The sequence below is a fragment of the Sus scrofa genome, chromosome 16 (genome assembly GCF_000003025.6).
Source record: "Sus scrofa isolate TJ Tabasco breed Duroc chromosome 16, Sscrofa11.1, whole genome shotgun sequence".
Lineage (NCBI taxonomy): Eukaryota > Metazoa > Chordata > Mammalia > Artiodactyla > Suidae > Sus > Sus scrofa.
Genome location: NC_010458.4, coordinates 45439113 through 45461959, shown reverse-complemented (window position 1 = coordinate 45461959; position 22847 = coordinate 45439113). Strand labels below are relative to the sequence as shown.

The following is a 22847-nucleotide window of genomic DNA, read 5'->3' as shown; positions in this document are numbered from 1 at the left end:
TGCAGCGGTTGTGGCCAAAAAAAAAAAAAAAAAGCCAATGAGGAGAACAAGGACAGAAATACAGAAGAAAGTATCCCAGGAAGCAAGGGAAAAGGAATAGTCAAGAAGTAGGAATATGGTTCCTGATATCAACTACTGCACGGTGCTTATACTGAGTGATATGATTTTATAAAGAAGTCATGGCATTTGAGCACTGGGAGATCATGGTTCTGGAGGGGCAGGAGGAACGTAGTGGTGTCATGTCTGGAATATGCCTGGGCACATCATCAGTGAGTCTTGGCCAGTGATGGATCTGAACTAGTTTCCTAAGGGAACTGGAGTAGGGATATTTGGCTTTGTTTTACCAAGACATTGAATGAAGATAAATATCTACATTTGGTTATTAACGTAATCAAGTTTTACACTCTTAAACACAAGAGGAGTTCCTGGTGCAGCGGAAACAAATCCGACTAGGAACCATGAGGTTGCGGGTTCAATCCCTGGCCTCAGTGGGTTAAGGATCTGGGGTTGCTGTGAGCTGTGGTGTAGGCCAGGAGCTGTAGCTCCAATTTGACCCCTAGCCTGGGAACCTCCATATGCCATGGGCGTGGCCCTAAAAAGCAAAATAAATAAATAAAAATTTTAAAAGCAAGAAATTTCAAATGTTGTAATAGCTCATAATTTCACAGAACAGTTTAAAGCCTGATATTAAATATGTGCTATTGGGTCGAAAATGGAGGAGGTGATATCTAAGGAAAAACTGGCTTTCGCATTTTCTCATCAGAAGGTATAGCAAAACAAAATGTTTCCTGTATGGACTAAAATATATAATTTTCAAAACTTAGCACTGAACAATTTTTTTTTTAATCTTTTTAGGGCAACACCCATGGTAATATAGAAGTTCCCAGGCTAGGGGTCAAATCAGAGCAGTAGCTGCTGGCATATGCTACAGCCACAGCCACAGCCACGGCAATGCGGCATCTGAGTCTCATCTTCAACCTCCACCACAGCTCATGGCAATGCCGGATCCTTAACCCACTGAGTGAGGCCAGGGACCAAATCCACATTCTCATGGATACTACTTAGGTTTGCTATTGCTGAGCCACAATGGGAACACCAGCACAGAACAATTTTACTTAGGATATTCTTAAGTAACAACATTTCTTACTCAAAAATATAGGAAAAAGTTCTGCTGAATAGTTTTGTAATGTTTTACAGCAGCAATGAACTCAGATGAAAGAAAGAGGAAGGGAGGGAGGGAGGACGGAAAGAGAGAGAGAAAGAAAGCAAGAAAGAAAGAGAAAAAAAGAGAAAGAAGGAAAAGAAAGAAAGGAAGAAATAAAGAAGAGAGAATAAAAGCACTTTTATTTATCTTTGCATGTCTTTAAAAACCACTGGAATCTCCTCCGAGATTTGCACACTAGCCTCCAGCAGACGCACGCTCTTCTAGGTGATGTTACGGAGAAGACAGCAGTCTATGCCCATCACCCCCAGGGGGCTGACTAAGGATAAATGAGACTGAGGGGATAACTTTAGTAGTACTCCTAATATTGGAAAATGCTAAACATAAAACTGTTTAACTACTTGAAACTGGAGGCAGATGGTGAGGGTGGAAGCAATATGCACATAGGATTTTGCTGGTGAAATGCTGCAAATCCATAGAAAAGAAACTGCTCACTTAAAAAAAAAAAAACCAAAAAACAACCTCATTTTGAAGCTAACACACACTGGTGGCTAAAGACTTGAAAATACATAAAATTAAAAAAATGAAACTGGTAATTTTACTAATGTAAAGCCATGTTTTTTGTTTTTTTTTTTGGTCTATTTTTTGATAGTGTGTACATGTACAAACAAACATATCCTTATATAGGATCATAAGCCACATTCAGCTTTTGTATCCTGCTCTTTGTTATTAGGTTGTGGCTATAATCTTCCTATGCCACTAAATATTTTTCTAAAATGTGATATTTTTTAATGGATACAAATTATTCATTATATAGATGAACTACAATTTAAACATCATTCTTCTTAATATTTAATGTTTAGGGCGTTTCTATTTTCCTGCTATTATAAATAATGCTGCAATTAACATCCTGAAATAAGTATTTCTAAGTACTTTTCTGATTATTTCCTTAAACTACATTTCATGAAGAGCAAATAATAGTTCAAGTGATATGAATTATTCTTAGGGTTCTTGAGGTAAAATATCACTCCACTTTCTAAAAAGACCACAAATTTAAATTTAATGTACTGAGAATACCCATCTCACTATGCCATCACCAGGAAATGACTATTACCACGTATGCTCTTTAATATTTGCAAATCAGGTGAACACTAGTATTTCATTATTTTCATTTGCACTTATTTGATTAGTGAAAGAATGAACTTTTCATTTGTTTATGTCTCATTTCTATTTCTTCTGTAAGTTGTCTGTTCATGTACTTTGCCTATTTACTTAGCAAGATGTTAGAAGTAGCACTTTTTGACTTGATCCTATTACACTTCTGCCTATTATATCTGTTGCAGATAATTTCTGTTATCTATTAAGAGTTTTCATTCTGTTTATGGTATTTAACTTAGAGAATTTTATTTATTTATTTTTGTCTTTCGTCTTTTATGGCTGCACCTATGGCATATGGAGGTTCCCAGGCTAGGGGTCAAATCAGAGCTATAGCTGCCGACCTACACCACAGCTCACGGCAATGCCGGATTCTTTTTTTTTTTTTTTCAGGGCCGCACCCTCGGCATATGGAGGTTCCCAGGCTAGGGGTCGAATCGGAGCCATAGCCACTGGCCTACGCCACAGCCACAGCAACGAGGGATCCGAGCTGCGTCTGCAACCTACCCCACAGTTCATGGCAATGCCGGATCCTTAACCCACTGAGCAAGGCCAGGGATCGAACCCACAACCTCATGGTTCCTAGTCGGGTTTGTTAACCACTGAGCCACAACAGGAACTCCAATGCCGGATTCTTAACCCACTGAGTGAGGCCAGGCATCGAAGCCACAACCTCATGATTCCTAGTTGGATGTGCTTCCGCTGTGCCACGATGGGAACTCCAACTTAGAGAAGTTTATAACTCAGTGTACTCATGGATCTTTTCCTTAGCAATTTCTTTTACTTTTTTATGCTCGGAAGTTATTTCCCCACCCTAAACATATTAAATATTCAACCGCATATTAATTTTACAGTTGAGGGCTTAATATTTTACATGTAATTTAAAATACAAAAATCATTTTAGCGTATGGTATGGAGGAAGCTCACCTCACATATTTTCAAAAAGATGGCCAATTCCCCACTATGACTTGATGATTCAACTCTTCCTTTCTTGGTGGTGTGTGACGTTTCCCTCATCATATCATCTTCAGTCTTTGTCCATTTTTATTTCATGTGTGGATGACTGTTTGCATTATCACTTTATGATGTGTATTAATCTCAGGTAGTCAGGTCTGTTTCACTGAATTTACTTGGCCAATCATACCTACTCAGTCTTTCAGGTGTACTAGAGTCATCATGCCAAGTTATCAGAGTGAGCACTTGCCATCTTTATGGTCACTCAGTATCTTCCCTACATAAGAGAAATTCTCCACATCACGAGACCTGCCTCCCCAAGGCCCCACTACCCACTCTTCCAGCTGTCCCTGTGTCCAGAACACAGGTGAGTCTTTGCCAATTAAGTCCAAATTCAACCTTAGCTTGAAAGAAGGCCTGAGGAAGGAGGTGTCAGAGGAATCAGTTTTGGTGGCAAAAGTGGTGGCAGAGGCAGCCCTCCTGGGTGGGGGGTGAGGGGCAGGCAACAAAACTGTCAGAGGTTCTGGAAGGCAGAGGTCAGGGGCAGCAGTCGCCAGGACTTGCGCTGTCACAGTGCCATGCTGTGGTCAGGGTGATTTTCCCAGGCTATGCAGCCTTCGGTGCTCACTTTCTAGCACTTTTGTGAGCTACATAATACATTGTAATACATTCCTCTGCTTTAGCTAGACAGAGTGAGGGTGGTGCCTGCAATGAAGGAAATAGCTACACACACACACACACACTCATAAGGATTCTGATGGGAATTGCCTAAGAACTGTAATATAATTTGGGGAAATTGCCTTATTTAGTCTTTTCTCCAATGAATATGATATGTCTTTTTATTATGCAAACATAGTATAGATTTCAAATAAAGTTTTGTTGTTTCTTCACAGCCCTCTCTTTCAAGTCTCTTTTTAGTTACTTCAAAGGCAGGATACTTTCTCACTTTTTTTGTGTGGGAAAAAGGGAGTATGGGAAAAGAGTGGAAGGCCACAAGGAATCCATGTCTTTCTCTCATTATCACTTCTCAGTGGTTACAGGTGGTGATATACAGTAAGATTAATGTCTGTATATTCATCTTGCATACAATCTACTTAACAAATGCTTTCATTAATTTTTTTCTTCTTTTTATGGCCAGACCTGTGGTATGTGAAAGCTCCCACGCTAGGGGTTGAATCAGAGCTGCAGCAGAGGTGTATGCCGCAGCCTTAGCCATGCCTGATCTATTGCTATGATGTATTATTAATGTTCATATGACTAAACCATTCTTGGGATAAACCTCAGTAGTTTATAGTAAATAATTCCTATAGCGATCTATTAAATTTTAACATCTACATTTCAAAAGTGAAGTGGGCTGGTGGTTTTCTTACTTTATGCTGTATTTTCTTTTTATTTTCTTCTGCGATACACAGGGACATAACTGGTTTCCATGCTAATAAGTTAGTATCTTTAACTGTTTAAAACACACACCTGAATGTATATTTACCTAATTAATGAATTAATGAGTATAACCCTTGTTTCCCGCCCCACTCCCCAAAGTAAGCCCCAAAGTAAGTAGACAGTGTATGTGTATTTCTGTCACACCTCTATCTCTCATCTTAATTGATATGGGTGGTCAGAGCTATTTTGTTATGGGTGAATCATTATTTATACAATTAGATTTTCAAAGGCCTTTTCAAACTTTCATTTTTCTATTAATGCTTGCCATTATCCTTTTATACTCCATCTTTCCAATCTTTTAATTCTTCATTTTAATTTAACTCTCAGTCATCTTCTCTATGTCTTTAAGTGAGTTTCTCAGGAAAGATATGGTAATTATATTTTTTGCAAACTTAAACATATGTTAATGCATTAATAAGCAAATGCTACATACATATGTATGTATAATATCTCAGCAAATAAGAGTTCTTTGACCAAAACACATAGCAATTTGTGGAAGGAAAGTCTGAGGCCAGTATGAATTTTATTTCTTCATAGGCAATTGGTTTTTTGTTGTTGTTGTTCTTTCCTCCTATTCAGAGGTTTTTCCTTCATTGCTCAAAACTTTAAAAGTCTCAGGACTATATTTAGGGTAGAGTTTTATTTCTGTGTTTCTGTCTTTCTTTTTTCTTTCTTTTTTTTTTTTTTTTTTTTGTTATGCATTTTTTTCTTCCAAGTTGGGAAAGTCCTCATAGATGGGATCTTGGATTACTACTTCTGTTCCATTTATCTGGTCTACCGCCAAAAGAATATATTGCTATACATTAATTAATGAATTCACAATTGATCTGGAGTGGATGTTTAATCCCAGATGTTTCTTAAATCTAACACAGAAAGGTGAGGCTACTGGGTAGAGGGTGGGGCAGGGGGGCTGTGGAGGCAGTAGACAACTATGGTCAGCTCAAAAAGCACCTTCACTGGGTGGGAAGTGATTGTCAGATATTTTGGTTGTTGGCACAGGTACTAAGACTCCTCAGTATACGGGGCAAACTCCACTTCTGTCTTCTGCCTGTGGGGTTGTGATACTGTTCCTGAGATGGAGCCATGAATTGACCCTTTTTGAACCATGAGATTTTGTACTGTACAAAGGGGTAGTTCTTCCTAAAGATGTAACCAGTCATTGGTATATTCTTAATCTCCAGGATTACTGCACTTTTACAAATTGGAGACGGCGCGATGGTACACATATTTCAATGAAAAGCATGATTAACAACCAAACATACAACCTGTAAGTCAACCATTCACTCTGAAGTATGTTAATGTCAGTGACTAAAACTGAGATTCTGAAACTTTTATCCTGCTAGTTTAGATAATAATTTCTATATTGCTATTTTAGGAAACAAAATGGCAAGTAGGAGAAGGCTGGATAAGAACATATTCATGACAGAAACAGTTAAGGCCTCACATCACCAGAAGAAATAAATATCCATCATCTATGTCGATGGAAAAAAAAAAAGCTTCTCTAGAACCACTGACAAAGCACTTACTGGTTATGTGAAATTTGTTTTTCAGGGGAAGAATGTACATCACTTGATGTTAAAAGTCTGCCTGGGTCTCTGTAGGAGGGAGAAGAATTTGCATTTGGCCTTTCTCTTTTGAAAATCAAAACTGTCAAATGAAAATGACTAGTGATAAGTTAAAACCCCTATTTCCTGAATTCCACTGAAATAATGGCACAAAAGAACTAAATGTGAACCAAGTCATCTATTTTCTTTCTCTTTCGATTTTAAGGATGCTAGAATGTGTCCATTCCCAAGCCAAATTACTGATCCCACAAGGAAGCAAACTTTTTTACCAGTTAAGGAACTTGCTTCACTTCCTGCATTTGGCCTATTTAAAAGGATTTGCATCTCTGAACATTGAAGCAGAGCATGTTCTTTGCCTGAGGCCCAACCCCACACACACTTCTCTCCCTCCTCCCCTCCCTCCCAATCTCTCTCTTTTTCTCTCCCTCTTTCAAAATCTGCAAAACTAAATTCATTCCTTTAATGACTGGCTGGTCACTCTGGTAACTATTACAGATTTCGGGAACATTTCCACATGTGCAAAAGGAGGCTTTCAGGCCTAACTGTTCCAGTTTATAGATATACTTACCACAAACTGAGAAGCAATGCTACTCCAAAATAAACAAGGGAATGGCCTTCAAAGTGTGACTGGGAGGCCCAGGCAACAGGAAAAGCAGTTTTCTCAACAAAAGTCCAAATGGAACATCCATTCGCAGGTGACAATGAAATGAAAAAGTGACCATAAGGAGAACACACTACTGGGTCATTAAGGCATGTCCTCCTCCCTCTATTTAGGTCAGCAGAGCCCAACCTACTGTCCCACCCAACACTTTTCCTTAATATTTTAGATGCTGCGAGACCATTTTTTTTCAGACCCTAGGATAGTAAAGACATGACCCCAAAGAAGAGCACAAGACCACTATGATTTAATCCTGAAAACACAGGGTAGAAAAACTCCTTTAAAACAATAACAAGAAAAGAAAGAAAGAAAGAAAGAAATATGGAGTTATAGCCTTGGAAGAAATATTTTAAAAGAATATTATAAGTTCACATAATCCAATCTCCTCCTTAACAGTAAAGGACATCAAAACCAAGTAAAGAGACTTGTTCAAAGTCATACTTGATTGACAGCAGACCACCATAAAACTTTTAGAACATTAACTTGAAACATAACTTCTGTATATCTAAGGGGAAAAGGTGAACACAGGTCATGCAATCCAATGCTGGGTTTTAGCTCACCCACATCTGATACCTTCATAGATGGACCACTTGGAAATGTCTATTCTTTAGGGGAAGTCCTTTGATGTGTCTGTATCGGAGATCCTCCACTAATGAGGGGATGCTGGTGGGAGATTCAGCAGCAGTATAATTAAGGGAGGCACAGTCTTCATACAAATGGGTAGGGGAGTTCCCATCTTGGTGCAGCAGAAACGAATCCAACTAGTAACCATGAGGTTGGGGTTTGATTCCTGGCCTCGCTCAGTGGGTTATGGATCGGGCATTGCTGTGAGCTGTGGTATAGGCCGGCAGCAACAGCTCCGATTACACCCCTAGCCTGGGAACCTCCATAGGCCATGGGTATGGCCCTAAAAGACAAAAGACAAAAGACAAAAAAAAAAAAAAAAAAAAATGGGGAGGAATTTTTTTTCTCTCAGCCCTCTTGTTTACTAGTTAGGTGCCATTTCCTGCTGATCATCCTTGATCTGAGGTGTTGTTAGACCACTATTATTCTGTTCCTCTCCTGACACCAGTCACTCTTCTAAGGTATCACAGCAACAGTTCATTGTTGAGATAATCGAAATTTTCTCTATCCTTAAAGCACACCATGAATGATAACTGCAACAACAGAATGCCTATAAACCTATGTGTTCTTTTAAAAGGTGATCTCCCTCCTCCAGTCCAGGTCGGGGCTCAGTTCTTTGACAAAGTAGAAGAGAAGAAACATAAATGAAGAAGAACAGGGATCTAGACACCATGTCTGGCCCAAGAGAAATGCATGAATCATAGCCCATGCATTTCTGGAGATGGCCCAGGTCCTTCCTGATGCCTCCAGAAGATTCCAGAGCCTTGTGGGAGAGTGCAAGAGGCCATGCCCTGCTAGCAGGCTTCTAGACCTAGCCCTGATACCAATAAGCCATGCCATCCTCAACACTTGGCTGCACTGGATCTTGGTGCCTTTTTTTAATTTTAATTTAATTGTCATTTTAAGGCTGCACCTGCAGCATATGGAGGTTCGCAGGCTAGGGGTTGACTTGGAGCTGCAGCTGCCATCCCATAGAACTGTGGGATCTGAGCCGTGTCTGTGACCTATACCACAGCTCACAGCAACACGGGAGCCTTTAACCCACTGAACAAGGCCAGGGATGGAACCCGCATCCTCATGGATACTAGTCAGGTTCCTTACCGCTGAGCCACAAGGGGAATTCCCATGGGTCTCAGTGTCTTTAAAGTAGTTTTCAAACCTGAATGTATGTGTATGCGTGCACGTGCATGATAAATCTTTAACTCAAGCGAAAGGTTACTCTCTAACCCGCAATGTTGCAAAGGTTAATTTTCTCCTGCTGAAGCAAAGGCAGAGTGGGGGCCCTGTCAATCCCACTTCCAAATCAGCCTTCCTACTACCCAACCCTCGGGCAGCTCCTCTGGAATGGCTGTGGTTTTGATCCACTGAAATTGACTTAAAAAAAAAAAAAAAAAAAAAAAAAGATCATTTCCCAAGCCAGCTCTAAACCAGAGTAAGTACACAGCCAGGGACCTCCAAAGGCCGGTATGCCAAAAGGAGAATATCACAGGGCACTTACACATGCGCCCCAGCAGGGACTGTTCACAAGGATGTCACATTCCATGGTCAGCAATCACTTGGAGAGTCCAAGTCTGCCTTCTCTTTTGTTTTGTATTTCCACACTATATTAGCCTACCATTTTTAGCTACATTATGAATACAAATTGATTATAAGAATACTTTAATAGTTTCTTAAAACTTCGCCCTATGTGGTGTTTATAATGTTGCAAACACTGGCACATTTATGCAATCGTATGAGGCTACAAGAAGAAAGCTCTATTACTTCCATTTTATAGATAAGGAAGTTGAGATCTAGAGAGTGATTTGCCCGAATTAACACTGCTCATACGTGGTAGAGCTGAAGCCCAGTGTTTATTACACATACCATTTAGTACTTTATCAGTCGTTTGAGATCGCAAAATTAAAAGGCTCCAGGGAGCAGTATTACTAAATTACATAGCAGCTGGAGAGTCTAGTCCTCAATTCCTGGGAAAGCATGAACACAGTGCAAAGTGTGAATAACTCTGTGCTTTGGGTAATAGTTCCTTCTCCATTTACCTCACGGACTTTACTGAAGTCAGTGGGTACCAAGTTCCTGGAAGTTTATAGAGCTAGCTATTGTTTCACTTAGAGAGAACACACTGGAGATGTATTCAGATACGTGTGAAGGTATTTTGGGGCCTAACACAACGCATTCTTGATGCTTATTAAATGTCATCTGCAACAAGCATTAAAGAGCATTTCCTGTAGACACAATCTTTGACTCTTAAGGACGCAAAAATCTCCATCAGACAACAATGGATGGTCCAACAACACAAATACAAGACAATAGAAGGCCAGCACTGTTAAGACTACTTTTCCTGATTAAGCTGAGAAGTTAAAGGTGATGACAAAGATACAATGCTATTCACTACAATATTGCTTAAAAGAACAAAATACTAATTAGGAGAACTACAGCTCATTCACAGAATGGAATATTTTGTACTCATTAAAACTAAGTATTTGGGGGGGGAAGGCATTTAATGATATGCAAAAATCTCAAAATAATATCAAAAAATGATAGAAAATGTGTCTAGACAATGATTGAGACACAAACATATATATGATCCCATACTTACATGTGGATATATGAAGGTATATATGTATATGTAAATTTATGTTTGTATGAACAAATTTATGTTTCCATAAATGTTATAAACACTTTAAGAGATCTAGATATGTAAAATCTACATATTTAGACAAATATCCAAATGTTAAGTAGTTACTTCTGAATAGTGAATGAGAATATAAATGATGTTTACATTCTTCTTTATACTTTCTTGTATTTTCCAAAGTTTCTACAATAAACTTGAACAGCTTTGGTGAACAGAAGAAAAGCTTTTCAAAGACATTTTTTAAAAACCTGAAATTTCATTTTTTAAGACAAATTTATCTCCTTGTCCTAAAAATGGTGCAACTCTCTCCTAAATTTTCTTTGCCTCCCCCTTCCCTGGTCTACAGAAGCCAAATCTGCTAACGTAGGAGAGTAGATGGGCTCCTCTTCCCACAGCTGAACCCCCTAAACTCGTGATGGTTACCGCGGTGTATGCACACTTTAACATGCCATGACAAGCTCTGCAATTACCCACTGTTCCTCCTAACATAAAAGCTTAGAACTTGAAAAGCCTACAATTTGCATGGCTTTGTGGGGAAGTACTCACCCATTACTGCAGTAAATACGAAAATCTGCATTAAAGCATCATTAAAGCTGAAATTGTAATTATGCCAGAGTGAGTAAGTTCAAAGGCAGAGATGGCATTGGTGTACGTGATATTTAAGAAAACGCTCCCTAGTGTAGGTACTTGAATTTAAAACACAGACAACTTCTAATCCTTCCTCACAGGTTGCCCAAGCGGGAGCATCAGGCCTTCTACCAAGGGCACAGGACGCTGAATGAAGACAGCTGGCTGATCCCCAAGCTAACAGGACCCCTGCCTCAGGTTCTTTTATCGCTGTGGAACAGTTAGTTTTTCTGTGATATAAATCCACACACTCTCACCAGCTAATGGGCTGAAGAAGGCAGTCTGAATTTGCATAGAGCTAAAGATTGGTAACAAGTTCAGAGATAACTTGGAGGAAGCTAGTGAAAGAGAATGCTAGAAGCTTGATAGTGCTGGAAAAACCCGAAGTCACTGTGACAGTCACCAAAGCTGTCTGTCCAGTCTGCTTTGTTTTGTGTCTCCAAGTTGTGAAAACCTCAAGGGTGAGGAGAGAAGTGACTTAGCCAGGATTTCAAATGCACTTTTTAGTTTCTAGGTCACGGTTTATTTATCATATCTCTTAGATAAAAGCAACACTAAACATAAGGCAATCCCCTGTTTTTTGATTAGCAGATAAAAAAGGTTTTTGTGTGGCCAATTTGAATATATATTTGAATATTCTTCCCAGAGATTTAGAAGACGTAATAATACGTGTCATTTGTATATTTTAAAATGACAAAATATGTAATTATCATACCACAAAAGTTTTTTGTTCTGGGTTTGTTTGTTTTGCTTTTTTTTTTTTTTTTTGCATTTTAAGCCTGCACCTGGGCAGATGGAATTTCCCAGGCTAGGGGTTGAATCGGAGTTGTAGGTGCAGGCCTACACTGCAGCCACAGCAGCGCTGGATGCTTAATCCACTACAGGAGGCTAGGCATTGAATCTGCATCCTCATGGATATTGGTCCTGTTGGTAAGCCCCTAAGCCACGATTTAAGTCTGTGTAAGACTTAAATCTGAAAATGTCTACTCTAAATGGAGACAAAGTTGATAAACCAATTATTTTAATCTCCATTTATAATGTTACCTAATTTGAAATTTAAGAGTCTCGCTCACTAACTTTCAAGAAAATTGGTTATTTGAGACTTGAGTTTCTCAAGTATTCTAACTCATTCAAAATTTATAAGAATCTCTATTCTCATAGAAAAAATAACCTCAAGAATTCCCAATGTCTATTTTCTATCAAAAAGAGAACAGTTCGGATTTCCTTAATTTCAGTGAAACGTTGCCTTGTTTGCTCAGTGGACTTGGGAGGGGGTACAGCTCCTTAGCAACCAAACTATTAGAGAATATGAAAGGCAACAGCTCCCTCTCAGCTTTTAGTAATGGATGAAACAGATTATATGATGTACAGGTAAATGAAAGATTTGCTAAAATGACTTTCAAAATAAAGTTATTAAGATAATGCACTATACACTTTGAGTGGGAACATAAGTTGGTGTAGCCGCTGTGGAAAACCATACGGAGGTTCCTCAGAAAACTAAAAATAGAACTACCGTATGATTCAGCAGTCCCACTCCCGGGTATATATCCAGACAAAATTATAATTCAAAAAGATACATGTTGAAAGGAGCACAATTTACAACAGCCAAGACGTGGAAACAACCTAGATGTCCACCAACAGATGAGTGTATTAAGAAGATGTGGTATATACATACAGTGGAACACTACTCAGCCATTAAGAAATGAAATTATGCCATTTGCAGCAATATGGATGCAACTAGTGATTATCATACTAAGGGAAGTAAGTCATAAAGAGAAAGACAAATACCGTATGATTTGTGGGATCTAAAATATGACACAAATATGATGCAAATTATATAGAGAATGGGTGAACAACTAAGTCCTACTGTATAGCACAGAGAACTCTATTCAATATCATATGATAAACCATAATGGAAAAGAATATGTATAACTGAATCACTTTGCTGTACAGTAAAAATTAACATAGCATTGTAAATCAACTATACTTCAATTAAAAAAAAATACACTCTACATGGGGCTTTGTAAGCACTTAGATATTTAAGAGGACTTTCTCTTTAGGGGGAAAACAGACCTTGTCTTCCCTCAGGGGTATGATGCATTTTGGTCAACGAACTAAGAAGGAGCTCTGTGCATTTCTTTATAAACAGTTATTTACTGTTTCAACAAATAATGGCTATGTGCCTGACAGAGATTACTTACTTGCTGCTAAAATTCACTGGTCCCTCTCCGGGAGCCCTGTCTTCTCTTGGCATTTGTGACCTTCTCCTCTTTCCCTTCTGCCTCTCAGGTTGCTGCTTCTCAGTTTCTGCCCAGCTACTTGTCCTCTCAAAACCTCTAAATGTCAACATTGGAGACAAGGCCCCAGGTTCTGTATCCCGAACTTCCAAAACTCTTTCCCTCAGTGACTCATCTGTTCCCCAGGTTTTAAATACGATCTGTAACTGAGTGGTCCAGACTCTGATCACCAGCACAGACTCTAGAGTCTCAGGCCCAGGTAACAACTGGTGATTTACGTCACTGAGATGTTTGACAGGCATCTTAAATCCAAGAAGCAGCACAATGAACTCTTAAGCAAGCATTACCTCAGACCTGTGCATCTTATCTCCTCTGTCTTGGGAAGCAGCCCTTCCACTGATCCATTTTCTCAGCAAGAGATCTGGAAGCCGCCTTTGATCAACTCTCACCCCACACCTAATCCATCAGTAAATATTGTCAATTCTAACTTGAAAAAATAGGTAATTAAGATCCAATTTTACTCAGCCACAAAAAAAGAATGAAATAATGCCATTCACGGCAACATGGACGCAACTAAGTGAAGTAAGTCAGAAAGACAAAGACAGATACCATATGATATCACTTACATGTGGAATCTAAAATATGGCACAGATGAACCTACCTACAGAACAGAAACAGACTCACAGATATAGAGAACAGACTTGTGGTTGCCAAGGGGGGAGCAGGGAGGGAATGGGATGGACTGGGAGTTTGGGGTTAGTAGATGCAAATAAGGACATTTAGAATGGATAAGCAATGAGGTCCTACTGTAGAGCTCAGGGAATTATATTCAAAATCTGGGGATAGAACATGATGGAAGATAATAAAATTAAAAAAATGTATAAATATGTGTGACTGGGTCACTTTGCTATATAGCAGAAATTGGTACAACACTGTAAATCAACTATACTTTAATTTAAAAAAAAAAGACCCAACTGGTGCCCTAGAAACCAAAACAAGTCAAAGAAAATGTACAGTTGATACATAAATACAAGAAAGTTGCAAAATTTTTATTAAAGAAAAAGAGGAAAAGCCCTTCCCAATGAATGGGAGAGTAAAACCTCCCTGAGTGGTTGCCCAGGGGACCGAAGTTCATAAACAAAAACATAAACAAGACCACTTTTGTTAACACAGGGGTGTACAAAGATTAAATTTAGGAATAGGCTTCCCAAAGCTTCAATTTATATAAAAGGATACACCAAAAAGCTAAATCAAAGGCCATATGGGTTAAACTCTATATTTAGAGATGAAAAGAAGATGAAAGATGTCAGCCATTAAATTATCATTAGGAATAAATTATATGTAAACATTACACTCTTCACAAAGGACCAAAATGACAAACTCAGGTCACAGGGCAGATGGAGCTGTATGAAGGGATTAATAATGTTGGTATATACCCCTGATTAGTGACTCAACACAAAGCCATACCCAAAACTCGGAAAACACAATGGCTGACGTCAGTTCATTTGATTTTATCATCCTTTTCCTTAAGCAGGAAGGGCAAAATGTGTCATTACTCAAGCCAACAATTGGCAATTACACAAAGGCTAAGGATTAAAAAAAAAAAAAAAAAAAAGTGGGTGCAATATGGAATAAGAAAGATGTATTCTCTGTAATTCAGAGAAACTGATTTATGAAATACTTGAAATCACAGAGCAAGTGCATTGTGAAATCATACACCATGGACATAAACACTAGATTAAGAAATCTGGTCTTGAGCTCATTTAAGGTTTTAATAAAAGCAGTGAAGCTCCACCCAAGAGCGACTACATTTAGTCTTAGGATTTGCCAGTTTTACTTACACAAAAGGAAACTATGAGGAAGACATCAGGTGCTCTCAACTGAACACAATGTTTTATAAGTTTAAAGTGATTTTGTTGAGATCTGTTTATAACTAGGGAAAAAGAACCATGAATGACCATATCAGAGATTGCTCTTGAGTAAAACAAGAAAGTTTCTCTATCCCTTTAAAGAAAAAGCAATTATTCAGGATTTCAGCAAACTTAATTTTTATGAAAGCCAACAATAAATTTGCTATGACTCTGGAAGCACATAATCTTTCTTTGTCCTATTCCTCAAATATAAAGAGGCAAAGGAACCATTGGTCTTGTACCATCATGTCTATGCAGCCAAAGGAGGTCACTGCCCTGCTGCTGGAATGTTTTTATTCAAAGTCTACAAAGCATATTTAACAGTTTGGCAAATCATATTTCTAGCATGGAAAATCTGCTGAAAGTTTGAATGGAAGTCACAGAACAAAATAAATAAAACAAAGACACTTACACTCAGGGCTTTATCCCTGGTCTCACCTTATCTAAAGAGACAACTTTCACTAATACCTAAAGATATTCCATCTCTGTTGACTAGGTTGCTTCCACTAACAAACTAAAGTTCACATTAACAGCCATCCCTCTGTATGCAGCATGCAAACCTGATGGTGCCACACACATCTGAGCAGAAACAAGTACACAGTCTTTCCTAGTCATATAGAGAGCTGAGACTGTTTTAATGCCTTTTTTAAAAATTATAATTGCTGCCTTCCTTCTTTTGTAGGCTAGCCCATAAAATTTAGGAAGAATTCAGAAAAATTCTTGTTGCTCAAAACTCACTCACTGCTTGGGAAAATCACCACCCTAAATAGCAGACTCAGAACACAAGGAGGTAAACACTTGACGGATACTAAGCTTGTCAAGCATGAAGAAGCAGGGGAAACAGTGAAGTCAGAGCAGCGATTTTTAGAGGAAGACCAGCCTTGTTTTTAAAAAAATGAAACGCTATGACAACTAGATGCAACAAAAACAAAAATGGAAAACAGCAGAGTGAAAAAGACAAACTGGATGACCAAAAAATTAAAAGAAAAAACTTACTTCAAAAACAGCATTATAAAAACAAATAGCAAATCAGAAAACACCAGTGAAATGACAGAAGATCAATAAAACGCACACACATTAAAAATACTAAGATAGTCCCCTCACACCTGACAATAGTCATAATGGCTATTACCAAAAAGACAAAAGATAACAAGCATTGGTGAAGATGTGGAGAAAAGGGAACCCTTGTACACTGTTGACTGGGATGGAAATTGGTGCAGCCACTGTGGAAAGCGCTACAGAGACTCTTCCAAAAACTACTATATGATCCAGCAATCCTAGTTCAGGGCATTTATCTGAAGGAAATGACATCAGTATCTCAAAAAGACATCTGCATTCCTATGTTCACTGCACCATTATTTACAAGAGCTAAGACATGGGTAACAACCAAAGTGTCCATCAACAAATGAATGGATAAAGAAAAGGTGGTATGAATCCACAACAGAAGACTCTCCAGCCATAAAAAAAGGAAGGAAATCCTGCCATTTGAAACAACATGGATGAATTTTGAGGGCATTATGTTAAGTGAAGAAAGTTCAACAAAGAACAATAAATGCTGCATGATCTCATTCATATGTAGACTCTAAAAACAAAACAAAATAAAACTCATAAGTACAGAGAACAACAAAATGGAAGAAATAAAAAAAACTACAAGATGAGGGGTTTCCAGAGGTGGGGGTGCAGGGTGGGCCAAATGGGCTCAGGTGATCAAAAGACACGAACATCCAGTCACAAAAGAAAGAAGTTCCGGGGATATAACAGACAGCATGGCGACGACAGTTAGCAGTGCTATATCGTGTATTTGAAAGCGGCTAAAAGAGAAAATCTTAAAACATCTCATAAGAAAAAAAAGTCTAACTAGTCCAACTATGTGAGGTGATGGATGATAAAAATACTTATTGTGGCAGTCATTTAAATAAATAAATATACACACATAATCATTATGTTGTACAACTTAAACAATGCTACATGTCAACTTTATCTCAATAAAACTGGGGAAAGGACTATGATAGTATTAGGTTTAGCTTATATCAAGGGAACTTGAACAACAAACATTACTGCTGGCAAGGGTGGAGTACATAAAAAGTTCCAATACATCCATCTCAGTCACATGTATGGATGTACAGACACGCACAGACACACACAATGCACACAGGATAGAAAAGACTAGAGATATACTAAAATGTTAACAGGGGTTATCCTTGGGAAATGGGTTTAAGGGGGATGTATATTTCCTTACCATTTCTCATATTTTCTACAAACTATCAGCTTTACTGTTACAACCAGAATATCACATTTTATTTTCCAACCATGGCAGCCTGGTAGATCAGAGTCATGGGAAAAAAGCTTGCAAAATTTCTTGTGAGAGTTTGTCATGGCCTTAAAATGGCACGTAGTCATATGGATGCTGGTAAGCAGATTGAGGCCTTGATGGCATTGAGAGCCCCAATTTCGGGTTTGACTAAATCCCTCACTGCCCAGCTCCTTTTCTTCCCGGATTACAGTTCGCCTTCCGGGGCAGCAGGTTACTGTGAAGTTCCAACCCACCATCAGGGATGCCCTCAGATGGCTCTGGGCATCCTGCAGTGTTTTCTAACCCTGTTCTATCCCAGCCACCTTCTTCAAATTCCTTATTCCAACTTGTTTATTCTTTCCCTGTCACTACTTCACTGACAGACTATTAACTCTCGATTCTTTGCATCAGCGTGCCTGTCTGCAAAACCACTGCCTTTTTACCCCCATCCTATTCAGTGTCACATCTGGTGAATGAGGACAACTCCCAGAGCAGAAATGTCAGGCCAGCAAGCTGTACAGCGGTGAGACTGATGTGTGGCTCAGAAAGAGAGTCCAACCCTAGTTCAAAAGAGGAAGTTCCTCACACGTCTCCGAAATAATAAAAACATCACTGAAGAGCAGATACCATGTTTTGTAGTTCCTACTTGGAAATCCACCTTCATTATACTCTGAATTGGTTTGTTAAGCCAATGCCCCAAGGGCAGAGGTGGGGAGGATGGAAAATAAGGAAGGGTTGTTTTTACAAAATGTTTACAGGGTGTTTGGAAGAGTGCGATTTGGGGTGTTTTGCTGCCCGCCCCACCATGTGCCTACCCCAGTACTTTTCTGAGTTTTGCCAAGTTTCTTCTTGGAAGTGTATGGTTCATACAGTTTCTCCAGTTCTCTGATTATTTTCACCTCTACAGACCTCCTTTAGCTCACTTACATCCTTGAAGAGAGGGCTCAGTGAACAAGGCAGCAAATACAGTAGTGACCAATCCTTCCTAAATGAGTCTCTATATGTGATAGATAGTTGGATAGATAGTTGGACAGATAGATAGACAGACAAATAGTAATTTATGGAAGTTTTCCCAAACGGATACTAACATAATAGGTTATGTGTACTTAGAGGTTTAAGAATATTTCTTGTCTTTAATAATTCCTAAAACTGTCCAACAGGAAAGTGAAGCTTCTTTCCATCTTTCCTTCCAAAAATAAACCCACATATAAATGAATTTAAGTAACCAGCTGCACTTTCCCAGTAGAATAATTTTTGAAAACACAAAAGGTTAGGTATTTTGACCAACCTAACCTTGGTCAGGCAATATTTGATCTCAGAACTCTAAAAGCCTAGATTCAGCAGATTTCAGTAATTTGAGTGGGCCTGACCCAAGGAGACAGCCCTTTAAAATAAATGATTTTCTTTGACTGAGGCAGGAAAAGTTAAAGATACGAAGTGTGAGAATGGTTGGACTGTCATTGCAGGCTTGAAGATGGAGGCGGGCAGCAGCCCTTGGACAGCCAGGATAAAATGAGGACCTCAGTCCTACAACTGCAAGGATCTGAATCTGTCTGCAACCTGAATGAGCTTGGAAGTAGATCCTTTGTCAGTATCCACATAAGAGACTAGCTCAAAGTGAAAATAAAGGAAGCCTCATTGTAAATGAAGTGGAGAAGCCCTGAAAGGGGAGCTCTCACATACCATCACTCAGACCCCAGCAGGGGGAAGGAAGAATTTCTACCAGCCCAGCAACAGCTCAGCCAATGAGAAGCCACAGCCACTCTGGAGTCCCTGCCCCATCTTCCTCTCTCCCTCTGTAAAAGCATCAGCCTCTCTCCTCTGTTTTTTGGACTTACCTATGATTCACTCTAATTTGCTTTTCCCCTATTGCAATGCTCTGCTATTCCCAAATAAACTCATTTTGCTGAAGAGATAATAAACTCTTTTGTCTTGTTAAGGTCAATAACTGACACTTTGATTTAGGCCTTATGAAACCCTGAGCAGAAAAGCCAGGTGAGGGTTCTTAGAGAACCAGGAGCTTATCTTTTCTACCTTTCTTTGATTTTGGCCTTGTGATACCTTGAGAGACACCTAAGGTCAAACAAGTCAAGTCTACTGAGACTTCTAGAGAATTATAAGATCAATGGATAATGGATAAATGGATAATGTTTTAAGCCACTAAATTTTTGGTAATTTATTACACCGTAATAGAGAACTAGTGCAGGCATTATGCTGTTTTCTTTTTCAAAGCATTTGATAGTTTTGTTTTTAGAGCCTTATTGTATTATAAAACCACTACATGCTTGTTTCCCTATCTTCCTATTCTCCAAAGATAAACACAGCTAAGTTTCTCCTTTCTCTTCCAAAAATTCCCTATGAATATGCATGACTATACATGTATGTGTATATGCACTCAAAAACACAGGCACACACATATAAAATTACAAAGTGTATTTTTTTATTGAACAGTCTATCTTGGTCATCTTTCTAATATCAGAACATAAAAGCCCATCTGATTCTTTATAACACACATGTAGTCTTGAATTACTTACGTAAATCATTTTCTACTAAACTAGCCCCTTCTTAAAGTTTAAGAATAACTTCTTAAAGTTTAAATAATAAAGTGGTAATAACATAATTTTCCATTTGCTGGTATTCAAGCAATGCTAGACATTATTTTCTGTCATTCTGTGAGATATCACTAAGATAAATTCTTAGAGATTAATTTGATGGCCCAAAGGGTCAATGGAGTTGAAAGCTTAACCAATATGTCAAGTAACCAAAAGGGCTGTGCCAATTCATACCAACAGTTACATGATGTGAGAGCACTGCTTCTGCACAACCTCGCTAGCACTGGATTCTACCAATTTCGTGAAATTTTTGATGACATGTTAGGTGGATAACACTGTGTCATTATTCTGATTCATATTTCTCTTAAGATCGCAACGTCATCATCTCACACGTTTTGGTCAATTTCATTTTTTCCTGATACACGTTTTACATCTTTTGCCCATTTTTCTCCTGGTGCATTTGCCATTTTCGTATCAATTTATACAAGTGCTTTATATATTAAGGCAATCGGGGGTTCATCAGTTATGGGCATAAAAAGTATTTTTCACACTTTGTTTTCTTTTGATTTTATTACACGGAATTTTTCACTTTAGGAGAGATACACTAGTCTTTTCCTTGGGAGCTTCTGGATTAAATTCCACACATAGAATCTTCCTGGAACAAGGAGCCTGTGATTTTTTACCTTTCTTTTTTTTTTTTTTTTTTTTAATAGGACTGTTCTGTTCAGGGCTCTTTCAGGAATCCCTGGCTGTCAACAAATACTATTTCGTCTGTGAAGATAAAACTCCAGAACATATGTCAGTTATCTTTTCTTCCTCAGGGCACCAAAGCCACATCTACACAAAGAAATCAATGTTCTCATCTCCACCGATTCATTCGATGAGTATAAATTCACGTGTCAGTGATGAGTGGCCTGACTCACAAAATCCCTCCCTGAGAAAAATAGAAAGTGTATCTGTTGGGTGAGTAAGCACTAACAGATGCTACATATGTTTTCTCTTTTTTTTTAATGGGAATCTAGGAACCCTCCCCTGGCTTCTGTGCACCACGCATGGCAGAGAATGCAGCAACAGGAGGAGGGAAGGGGCACGGTGGCTGAGAAGGCATTTCACATCATCAGGATGGGAGGACAGGTCCTTTATTTAATTTACATTTTCTTCTTCTTTTATACAGAAATAGGAACCTACCAGACTGTGATAAATGTCATTTCTCACAAAAAGTCGGACAGACTTTTCTATAGCTTCTGAGGGGATAACAACCTGTTGGCTCCCTCACATAAGGAAAAAATGCTTCGGGAACCTGAAAGACAGGCTTCTCTCTGCCCACTCCTCTGAGTAGATACGAAATTATGTTTGAAGGGAAAAGAATTCTACATAGAGAAACGAAACATAATTAAAAGGATCATTAGTCTTAACCACATTTTCTTTCACTTCAATATCAGAAGTGAAGAAAATCATGGCAATGAAAGACTCATCGACAGGTACATAAAGCATGGTGCAATTACTACAGAACACTACAAAGAGGAGAAGGACTAAGTTTTTTTAATCACTGCTGAATTATATGTAAGAAAGAAAATGTATCATATACTTAGTTCCTAGTATACACGGCAGGGCAATCTGCTGGGAAAATGAAAAGATAAAACAAAGATAGAATTCCAGCCCCTGAGTAAAGTATTTGGCCTTGCTTGACCCTCTGGTCAGCTTTCATTATTATGACAATGATATAATATAAATCTCCCCAGTCTAAAGGTAATAACATAGAGAGTTGGGTGCTCACCATTCAGCTTTGGAAATAGGTTACCAACTGCCCACCCCTCTCTGCAATTACACCTCCATCACCTTCTCACAGGTAACTAATATCATGAAAAGGGTCTTAATGGCCATATTTTCCTTCCTCTTATTATAAATATATATACACAGGTACACATTTATATTTGTGCGTATTCCTAAACAAAATATCGCATGTAACCCCACGTAAACCTTACATGAATGGTTTAAATAAGTTTGTTCTGCAACCTGCTTTTGTTACCCAAGGTTATCTTTCAGTGCTAGTTCATTTCTATTTTCTAGTGCACAGTGTCCTGTGGATGTCACAATTCACTTTTTTCCAACTGATAAATATTTGGGTTGTATTGCTTCAAGTGTTTAGCTATTAAAGACAATGCTATGATGAGCAGTCTAGAACATGTCTTCTTGCAGAGTGCAAGAGCTTCTCTAAAGTTGTGCCCAGGAATAACTGCACCTTTGAGGTCTTACCATAGTAACATAATTTTATGAATTCATCTTTTTCCTTTTTAACATTATCATCTTTCATTTATTCCTATAAGGAACATAAAATTTCACTCCAAAGGGGGAATTACCTCTCTCTCCCTCTCTCTCTCTCCCTGTCTAGTCTAGTCCCCAAACATACTGAGATAATTTCTACTCCCAACTGGAGAGCCCCCCGAGCAGAAGGACTGCTTTCTGGGGGACAGTCACGGCTGAGGTTTAAGTAAGTCAGCACCATGTGAGAGCTATCATGTGAGAGTTTCCACACGAGTACAACAGAGGTAGCACTTAATCCCTCATCCTTTCAACCCATCATCCTCCACAACCTGAGCACATCTTCCCATAGATCCATCTTAAAATTCCTGAAACGCACTCGGCATCAAAATTCATTCTACCTTCTGACTTTTATCTCTTTGCACCTTTATGTAAAGTTGTTGAATATTCAAGCATACACATTCCATGCTCCAGCCACATACTAGGAATGCCCCAACTCTCACCCCATTTCTACCTAACAAAATCATGCCCATCTTTCAACATGATGAGCAAGTGGCTCCTTCAATCTCTCCCGTACTTTCCTGATTGGAATTAACCTTTCTCTTGCACCATTTAGACCGAATTTAAAAACAAAACACAGAAAGCACTCTCCATTGCATAGTTTCTGTAATATAGTTCTACCATTCTTACAGTTAGTTCTGGAGGCCAAGGGTCTCATCTCTGGCATCTCCATTGTCCCTACAATGGTTCTGGACATATAGATAAATTATATACAC

At 38.7% G+C, this 22847-nt stretch overlaps 1 protein-coding gene across 20 annotated transcripts in view; it reads right to left on the bottom strand.

Moving 5' to 3' along the window:
* The window catches only part of MAST4 (microtubule associated serine/threonine kinase family member 4), a 589582-nt gene that overhangs the window by 100141 nt on the left and 466594 nt on the right, over positions 1–22847 (bottom strand). The window lies entirely within an intron of this gene.